This window comes from Phoenix dactylifera, chromosome 7 (assembly GCF_051530095.1).
Source record: "Phoenix dactylifera cultivar Ajwa chromosome 7, Ajwa_hap1_PhDact_Kaust_v1.1, whole genome shotgun sequence".
NCBI classification, from domain to species: Eukaryota; Viridiplantae; Streptophyta; class Magnoliopsida; order Arecales; family Arecaceae; genus Phoenix; species Phoenix dactylifera.
Window position 1 is genome coordinate 7245164 of NC_143196.1, and position 10806 is coordinate 7255969.

Here is a 10806-nt window from a genome sequence, read left to right on the forward strand (position 1 = left end):
GAGTATTGGCCCATGGCCTGACCCCAGATGGTATTAGATATTGTCGATGAGCCAGCCCATGTGCAACCCCCAAACCTGATTAATAATATTGGCTTAAATAACATATTTTTACCGCATATTAGTGTATATTTCAATGATTTTAAGCTAATTATCTACGGGAAATATTGAGTTTGAGTAATTTGATGGATGCTTAAGATATTAAGTAATTTGTATGGATGGAGCGGAGCGAGATTGTTTGACTTATGTTTAGGCCGGAGGAGAGTCATCTTTTTTCATATAATGCATGTGTGCGGACTAAGATCTTGTTTGGCATTACTATAAGTAGTAGAGCTTTTGTCTCTATATTTTAGATAGCGGAGCATTTAATAAAAAAGTTATTTATTATTTGAAAACTATATTCGTTAAGTACTATAAAATTTTAATACATACTTGGTATTCTAATATTTTGGAATGATTTGAAAATTTGAAGGATTATTTTAAAAATTATTAAAGATGACAAGATGTATGTGAGAATCTTCCAAATATAAGGGGTCAAAATATTTTTTTTTCTTTTTTTTTCTATTGCAAGACTATTTGCCCTTTTTGCATAGTAACTGTTGTGGGATGGGGTTCCCAGTTTAGTCCCACATCGGATAATCAGCGGAAAGGTCTGTGCCTTAAATGGGGGGTGCAAACACCTCTTCTCACCGAGGGCCCTTTTGCGGGACAAAACCGTGAGGGTAGGGGGCAACCTCCGCGGACCCCCGCGCCGGCAGGGCTCGGGACTGTCATTGGGACTGTCATTGGGCTCCGGCCCTGGGCGACCTCCCTGGGCGACCTCCCGCAGACCCGAAGCGGCAATCCCAGAGCGGACAATACCTCGGGGAGGACGCGGATGCTTTCCCTGCTCGTCCGGTGTGCGGGCTGGTGTCGGGGTTCCGACCCCACATCAGATGGCGCTAGAGGAAGGGACCCGGCCACGCACAGACCTTCCCGCTGGGGGGGCTGTGTTGTGGGATGGGGTTCCCAGTTTAGTCCCACATCGGATAATCAGCGGAAAGGTCTGTGCCTTAAATGGGGGGTGCAAACACCTCTTCTCACCGAAGGCCCACGGGCTGGAGGTAAAAGAGGGCCCCCCTAAGGGGGGACAAAACCGTGAGGGACACCTGTCCAGCAGCCACGCGCCTGCAGGTGGGTCCGCCACCGTGCGAGCCAAAGCGCCCACGGTTCCCAAAGCGGACAATACCATATCGCTCTGCCGAGCTGAGCTGCTCCAGCACTCTCTCGTTCAGACCGAAGGCCCACGGGCTGGAGGTAAAGAGGGCCCCCCTACGGGGGGACAAAACCGTGAGGGACACCTGTCCAGCAGCCACGCGCCTGCAGGTGGGTCCGCCACCGTGCGAGCCAAAGCGCCCACGGTTCCCAAAGCGGACAATACCATATCGCTCTGCCGAGCTGAGCTGCTCCAGCACTCTCTCGTTCTCACCGAAGGCCCACGGGCTGGAGGTAAAGAGGGCCCCCCTACGGGGGGACAAAACCGTGAGGGACACCTGTCCAGCAGCCACGCGCCTGCAGGTGGGTCCGCCACCGTGCGAGCCAAAGCGCCCACGGTTCCCAAAGCGGACAATACCATATCGCTCTGCCGAGCTGAGCTGCTCCAGCACTCTCTCGTTCAGACCGAAGGCCCACGGGCTGGAGGTAAAGAGGGCCCCCCTACGGGGGGACAAAACCGTGAGGGACACCTGTCCAGCAGCCACGCGCCTGCAGGTGGGTCCGCCACCGTGCGAGCCAAAGCGCCCACGGTTCCCAAAGCGGACAATACCATATCGCTCTGCCGAGCTGAGCTGCTCCAGCACTCTCTCGTTCTCACCAAAGGCCCACGGGCTGGAGGTAAAAGAGGGCCCCCCTAAGGGGGGACAAAACCGTGAGGGACACCTGTCCAGCAGCCACGCGCCTGCAGGTGGGTCCTTCACCGTGCGAGCCAAAGCGCCCACGGTTCCCAAAGCGGACAATACCATATCGCTCTGCCGAGCTGAGCTGCTCCAGCACTCTCTCGTTCAGACCGAGGGCCCTTTTGCGGGACAAAACCGTGAGGGTAGGGGGCAACCTCCGCGGACCCCCGCGCCGGCAGGGCTCGGGACTGTCATTGGGCTCCGGCCCTGGGCGACCTCCCGCAGACCCGAAGCGGCAATCCCAGAGCGGACAATACCTCGAGGAGGACGCGGATGCTTTCCCTGCTCGTCCGGTGTGCGGGCTGGTGTCGGGGTTCCGACCCCACATCAGATGGCGCTAGAGGAAGGGCCCCGGCCACGCACAGACCTTCCCGCTGGGGGGGCTGTGTTGTGGGATGGGGTTCCCAGTTTAGTCCCACATCGGATAATCAGCGGAAAGGTCTGTGCCTTAAATGGGGGGTGCAAACACCTCTTCTCACCGAGGGCCCTTTTGCGGGACAAAACCGTGAGGGTAGGGGGCAACCTCCGCGGACCCCCGCGCCGGCAGGGCTCGGGACTGTCATTGGGACTGTCATTGGGCTCCGGCCCTGGGCGACCTCCCGCAGACCCGAAGCGGCAATCCCAGAGCGGACAATACCTCGGGGAGGACGCGGATGCTTTCCCTGCTCGTCCGGTGTGCGGGCTGGTGTCGGGGTTCCGACCCCACATCAGTAACATTTGGTTTTCATGTGATTTTTTCTTGCTCCTGAAAGTATCAAAAGACTAGGCCTCCATATTGACAAGAAGATATTAAAAAAACAAAAGACTCCTAACACTTCGATATCCATTCCTTATTTCTTTCTCAATCTGGCCGGCCATGGTTATTAACCTTGACCATTCTCTTCGTTATCTAATCTTATTCTCACGTTATTCCTTCTCACCTACTCCCGTTCCCAAACCCCTACTCTATCTTCTTCTACTTCCCTTCCTCGAATGGCCGTGTATCGATCTATCCTTTTTTTCCTAGGATTCCTTGATTTATCAAGTTTGCTTTAGAGATCACGTAACAACCTGCATCGCCCATAATATTTTTCTTTATTAGCGTGATTCTGTATTAACCTATATTATATTTTTTTATTAGCATGATCTTACTAGAATGATTTTAGGGATCACATAATAACTTGTATCAGTCAGTAATATTTTTTATTGTTAGTGTAATCCTATATCAGTTTATATTATTTTTCTTGTATGAAATGTATACACAAATATATATAACTCCGAGATGTACCGAATATGATGGAATAGAAAAATAAAATCACTTTTCTCTCTCATTTTTTCTTGTTTTTCTCTTCTTTTGCAAATATTTTAACATGGTACTAGAGCCACCGATCACCTAATCTATCTCCACCAATCTTTCGCCTTTGTTGGAGCTGTTATTACCATGTCTAGAACCTTTGAAGACCCTATTGTCGATTTATCGATCTCTATTCTCGAACGAATCAACACCCAAAAATTTTCTATTTTTGGTGGGTCCATAGATCCTCTATTTTCTAATGAATCAATATTGATCTAATTAGTAGATCTGCATATCCTCTATTTCTATTATATTAATATCCAAAGATCCTTTGTTTTCTATAGATCTACAGCTCCTCTCCACTGCTTTTCTCCTCAACATCAGATCTTCAATTGTCTCTTCTCACCGTCGTTCGGCTCCTTTCTCTCCATCTTCAATTTTATTTGCTGCCTCCGATGCCTTCACCATCTAGTTCGAGATCTCTTGCTCCTTTTTCATGGGGCCTCCGTCTACGAGAATTATTGACCTTCGGTTGCCTTCTCTTTGAGCACCTGTACTCGTTGTAACTGTCATTTTCTATATATCTTATCACTACCACATCATCAGACAAGTCAATCAACCACATCGACAGACATGTCAATCCATTACATCAATCAGACATATCAGCCTGCCATATCAGCTTTTGAGTTGTTATGTCAACTCCTAATCTGCTATATCAACCTCCGAGCTACTATAATAGCTCGTGTTCTATCAAATTAGGCTTTATGTTGCCATGTTAGCTTTTGATCTACTATCATGTCAGTCTTTGAGTTACTATATCAGCTCCTAATTTATCATGTCAGCTTCTGAGCTACTATTCTAACTCTTCATCTAGTTTGCCAGTATTTTGGTACATTTGTGATTTAGTTTTCACTCAAGTTGGCACCTATAGTACTATCTCGAATTTGAGGAAGGATGTTAGTATAATTTTAGGGATCACGTAACAACCTGTATTGCCCATAATATTTTTCTTTATTAGCGTGATTTTGTATCAACCATATTATTTTTCTTTATTAACATGATCTTATTAGAGTGATTTTAAGGATCATATAACAACTTATATCAGTGAGTAATATTTACCATTGTTAGTGTGATTCTATATTAGTTTATATTATTTTTTTTGTATGAAGTCTATACACAAATATATATAACCCCGAGATGTACCAAATATGACAGAAGAGAAAAATAAAATCACTTTTCTCTCTCGTTTTCTCTTATATTTTTCTCATTCTGCAAATATTTTAATAGTTTGCATTTTCTTCCCCCTTTCTAATTAGGTAATTAGAGAGGAATCACTTAGTTACATGCATGAATAGCTACAACCCAAAATACTGGCAAGTTAAAGTCGATAAAGCAACAAGCAAAGAAAAATCATCTTTCCAACCTATGTTAATTCACCTCGTGTAGCAAGTTTTGCAGCTCACACTGCTGCTTGACTCCCTTTTTAGCAAATATATGGACAACTAAACATAGATTAAAGAGATAGGCAAACACTAAAGATACAATCATATATGCATGGCTAGCTAGTGGAAGACTGCCTCTTATTTATACAAGAAATTGTGTTGAGTCGCCTTCTAGTTAAATAGCATTTTCCTGTAGATTTTGAATGGCTAATGAATTTTACTTTCTTACAATGACATGCTTAGAGGTGTTGCCAAGTAAGCACCCATGTATTGCAGTCGACCTTGATGGTAATGAACAACAAATGCACCCTCTAGCCCTATCAAATTTCTCCTTAAGCACACCAACATGAGGGGGATACCATCTTACTAAAGAAGCAAGTTTTTGAGATTGGGTTGAAGAGGTGCCATGAGAGGGGTTACAACATAGTGAGCCTTGAAGGAAACCAATTTGTAATAGTAAAGAAGGAAACTGTTACTATCAATGGCTTGCAGCCACACTCATTGCCTCCCTTACATAAACCTGCAATGGTGCGGAGGGAGGACAATTAAAGAAAAGATCTTGCAAATCTTTAGACAATGCATGACATCGAGTGCAAGTGAGGTGACACAGTTATGAACTACTACTACTCAAAGCTGTAGATAGATGTCCATGAGCCAAACACCACAAGAACAACCAAAACACTTGGTGCGCTTGCACTATCCAAATCAAATTCAAATGTGGTTCAATGGATGTGCGGTCTGCATCATTTTTTGAATGGCTGATTTGCCACAAATTGGAGATTGCAATTTGATTTGCCCAGATTGCCTACCTTTAGGCTGGATTGGCCTTGTGAGCCTTAATTCCTCCTCTCTTGACCTCCTCCTCTTCGACTAACCTTCCTTTTGAGTCATGCTAATCTTCATCGTTATAATATGTGGAAACCATTTCCGCAAAGATGAGCGATGAGGACAAAGAGATTATGGAGGAAGAGACAACATGGGTGTCTCTCCAATGTGGAGATTTTAGAACATGGATCACAGTTGCAAGATCACTAGAAGGATGTGGGAGACCGAGAGAATTGATTCTTTGGTTCTAATCAATGTTATTGGCCTAGTCAAATTTTATCCAAACTACCTAGACTATATCTATAACCATTTTTTGGTGGAAAATAGTTCACTTGATGTAAAACTATCTGCTTATTGTATTTCCATTTTAACCACATGTGGATTGCATGAGCAATTATGTTTTGTTCTTATCTTTTTTATATAAGGCATCTATAAATTCTCCTTCAACATGGAGAGATTTAAATCCGATCACTGACATAGTATCAGAAGCACGACTGATCCTATTTTGATCCTGTGGCTCTTTTATGTCTATTCTTTTCTCTTTCTCCTCAATATTTTCATGCTTTGTTGCATTTGCATATTCTGCATGTTCTGCTACTTTTGTATACTACTGCATTTGCATCTCGTGCTCTGCTGTGACTTCGACTTCTTCTCCAAAATGGTGCATCAGCTTCTTTGACTAGATAAATAATGTTGGAAGTCCATTACTTGTCCTACCTACACTAGAATTCTATTTCTAATTTGTATTTATTTCTTATTCTAACATTTTAGTTATAATAGTTTGTCGTTTAGTGCTGGCCTATTTTAGTTAAGTTGAACCTTAGGCATAATATTTTTGAGTTTGTTTTTTAGTTGAAGTGGGATAGTGATGTTTTCGAGATCTAGTGGGAGATGGTGACATAGTTGAGAGAAAGTTTAGTGAGACATCTTTTGTGGTAAGAAAGAGGTTATGAGAACATAGGCTTGAGGGTTCTTTGCGAAAGGAGCCAAACTCATTGTTTCGGCATTTATTTCTTTTTGAATAAATTTATTTTTTCTTCTGTAATCTTTTTCACTATTGTTGCTTGATTTTTTTAGTATTTGTTCTAGTTCTTAACTCGGCATGGCCGACCTACTTCGGATAGCATACCGTTCTATATGGTATCAATAGAAAGAATATGATTTTTTTGAATAAACCAACATGCTTTACAAATGCCAATAAAAACCCATAGCTGGCTTTAAGCCTGTGTCCACTCCTATTGCTACAAGCTCCCATTTGGCCCTCTATGATGGTGATCCTATAGGTAATCCTATTCGACATTGTAGCATTGTCAGAGCACTTTAGTATCTTACCTTAACGCAACGTAATATTACCTTTGCTGTTAATCATATCTGTCAGTTTATGCATTGCCCTACTACTCTCCACTGGAAAGTTGTCAAACATATTCGTCGTTACTTGAAACGCACTATTCACCATGGCCTCTTGACCACTAAGTCTTCTTTCCTACAACTTCATGCCTCCTTTGATCCCAATTGGGCTAGGAGCCCAGATGATCATCACTCTATCAGCGGATTTTCTATGTTTCTTGGTCCTAATCTCATTTTTTGGAGTGCCAAGAAATAATGCATTGTTGCTCGCTCCAGTATTGAATCTAAATACAAAGGGTTAGCCAATGCTACCATCGATCTCATCTGGATCCAACATTTGCTTCATTAACTTGGTGTCTACCTCCATGATTCACCAGTTCTCCAGTGTGACAATCTTAGTGCTGTCTTTCTCACCACTAATCCAACATTCTATGCCTGCACCAAGTATACTGAGACTGATTTTCATTTTGTTCAGGAACATGTGGCTCGCCAACAACTTTGAATTTGTTTTATTTCCTATGCAGATCATTACTAAGGGTCTCTCCGCTTAACGCTTCACTTTTCTTTGATCCAAGCATGGTTTGTGAGTTGGCCCATTAACTTGCAAGAGCGTATTGACCTAGTTAAGGTTTATCTCAACCATGTGGCCTATGCCAACAACTTCTTTTTTGTTGTGACAAAGTCTGGTTATTGTAAAACTGTCTGCTCATTGTGTTTCCATTTTAACCACATGCAGATTGCACGAGCAATTCCATTTTGTACTTGCTGACCCAAAGATTGATTTAAAGATTGATTTTGATGATCACAAAACCTTGAAGTATAATTACTAATGGTTGTGTTGCAAGAAGAAAGATAATTTATTTTGCAAGGAACATAGCAAGTTGGAAGAATAAAAGAAGGCATCAAAAGTTCTCAAGAAAAGTTGAAAGAAAGCCACACTTCATTGGCCCAAGGTTCAAGTTTAAAGGATTCAAGTTAGAAGAGCAAACTCCAAGAAAAATTCAAAAGAACAGTCCTCGAGTCGACTCCTGAAAGTTCAGAGTCGACTCTGGCACTCTGGAGTTTCAAGGAACAGTGCTCGAATCGACTCCTACTGTTCACGAGCCGACTCCAGGAAAAAGCTGACAAAAAGACAGAACGTTAGTTTTTGAGACCCTGTCAGCGAGCCGACTCACGAAGACTACGAGCCATCTCCCATATCAGCCGAGTCGACTCCTAGAGGAAATCAGTTTAAAAGATAGAGAATCAGTTTTTCAGTCTCTGAGAGCGAGACGTCTTCTGAAGACCTCGAGTCGTCTCTCAAGTCAGCCGAGTCGACTCCAAGTTAACCCGAGTCGACTCGAGGAAGAAAATCAAAAAATGGGTTCTCTAGATTTCTGAGAATGAGCCGACCCCTAAGTACCCGAGTCATCTCCAGCTGTTGGCGAGTCGACTCCAGTTTGGTCCAAGTCGACCCCAGGATGAGGCATACACTTTAATTCAAATCTGGAACAGCGGGCGAGTCGTCTCCAGTAAAGCGTGAGTCGACTCCAGTAACAGCCGAGTCGACTCCAGATCGCACGAGTCAACTTCGATCCCAATGGATACACTGTCAGAATGTGCAAACGGGTCATAACGGCTCTACTCTTGTCTCTAACGGCTAGATCTTTGCTCCCACGCCATCCAAAGCTATAAAATCAAGGGGAGAGCAAGGAAAGACAGTAAGAAAGTGGGAGAGAACACATAGGGAAGAAATTTCAAAGAGATTTTAAGAGAAACCTCCCAAAAGTACAAAAAGGCCATTCAAAGCAAAAGAGAGAGAAGAAGAGCATCCGAGTGAATCCCAAGGCTTCCTCTCTAACTATGTGCTGCCTCAGTGATCCTCTACCTTGTGCGAAATCAGAAGAGGGTCAAGTAAAGAAGAAGTCGAGTTCCTTCATTTGCAAAACTTGGTTGAGGGCTTCTTCTCTTTACTCTATTTATTTATATTTGCTATGTCTGCTTGTTTAAGAAGCTTGTATTTGCTTTAAACTCTTGTTCTAATATCTTGTAACTTGATTCAATCAAGGGATTGAATCAAGGGGTTAAGGTTTGTTGGTGAACCAAAGATAAAACCAACGGTGTAAGGTTGTGGTTAGTGAACCGGGAAAAACCAACTGGGTTTGATTGTGAACCTAGAAAAACAATCGGTTGGTTCTAGTCGGTGAGCCTGTGAAAACCGACCGAGTTCGTTGTGATCTCGTGAAAACAACAAGTTAGGTTGTGAGCTTGTAAAACAACCGGCTATAATCTGAGGGATTATTGTGAAATTCCCAAGAGGTCTTGGGGAGTGGATGTAGGTGCTAGGGTGCACCGAACCACTATACGTTTGTTGTGTTTGTGATGCTTTCTTTCATTGTTTAATTTCCTCACTTACTTTCTTAGATAAATATCTAATTGAATTGCTTGCTTAACTCTTATCCGCGCATCCTTTAGTTGCAAGTATATTCAAATTGTTTAATCAAGTTTAATTTAATAAAACAGCATTAAGATTCATTGTATTGAAATGCTTGCTTGGGAAAATCTTGACTAATTGTTTATTGAGTCCGCTGTTTAACAGTTTTAATCTTGATCAGATTAGAATCAAACTGTTGCTAAGTTTAAATTCCACTGTGTATCTATACAACTTAGCTTAATTAATTGAAAAGTTTAGAAGTAGTCGAAAAGTATTAAAAAGACCCAATTCACCCCTCCTCTTGGGTTGTATCTATTGGGCAACAATACTTATCTTTTTATATATGCATTTACAAACTCTCTTTCAACATGGAGAGAATCAAATGCCATCATTGTCGAATGTTTTAAAAACTAAACCAATCTGGTTAAACCAGTGGAATTGTCAACTGACTGGCATCTAACCTAGATAACTGCCTAAACTTGGATTGCCACAAAAATCGGTGCATTTTATAACATTTGTTTTAAACGACCATTGAACCACCAGCTTGTTCAAATCATCTAGGTTCAAGGGAACCAACCAATTTTCAAACCGAATAAAACTTTATCATTTAGGTTATTAGAATTTGATTGAATACTTTCTATTTATCACTTCGCTTTGCTTCTTCCCTCTTTGAACAAGACTCTTCTCTCTAGCATCGACATGGATTTTTGGATGGTCGATGGCAAGCAACAAGAACCTCGCCTCAATAAGGATCACACCTCGAGCTAAGGCTTGAGCCCTCTCCCTCTTATCCTCTCTTCTCTCTATCTTTCTCTTCCCATCCCTCTCCCTTGCTGGATCCTTGAGGATGGCTGATGGCAAGTAGCCACGCCCTTGTTTTCTCTCTTTCGCTCCCTTCATCGTGCTCACCTTGAAGCTTGGTGATAGGCAAAAGATAGCAGCAAGGAACCCTCCCTTTCTCTCTTCCCCCTCGCCTTAGTCACCTACGCCAAACATTGTGGTACGTCGGCAAGCATCAACAAGTAGGTCCTTCTTGCTCTCTCTCTTTCTATCTCTTTGTCACCCTCTTTCACTCCACCATGCTTACTAGATTATGGTACCAGGCCAACAATCACCAACAATTTGTCCCTTCCCTCCCCTTTTCTTTCTCTCTCTCCCTCCCCCCACCTTCCCATCTTTTTCCTTCCTCACTGGCCACCCTAAGTCTCCTCTGAGCCTTCAGTCCCTCACAATCATAGTAGTAATAACCTGATAACTGTAACGATGCAATCCGCTATGCCTCTCCCCACCCTTTGCTTTCAAAATTTCTCACATCAATATAAATGTCTAATTCTCACACTCTTAATGCCCTCCTCTCCCTGAACTCCCTGGCCAATGACGGCGATGGCATAATCTCCCACCACTCTTCACCACAATGGGCCTCCCCTCCTTGCTCATACCTTTCCTCATCAAATGCCAAAAGCTTCTTCCGTCCACTTTCTACTAATCTTCTATTTGATTTATTGCAATAGGACTGCAGTTTTATTGTGTCTCATCAAACATTATGGTTGCCTAAAAAGGTCCAATTTTACTCTA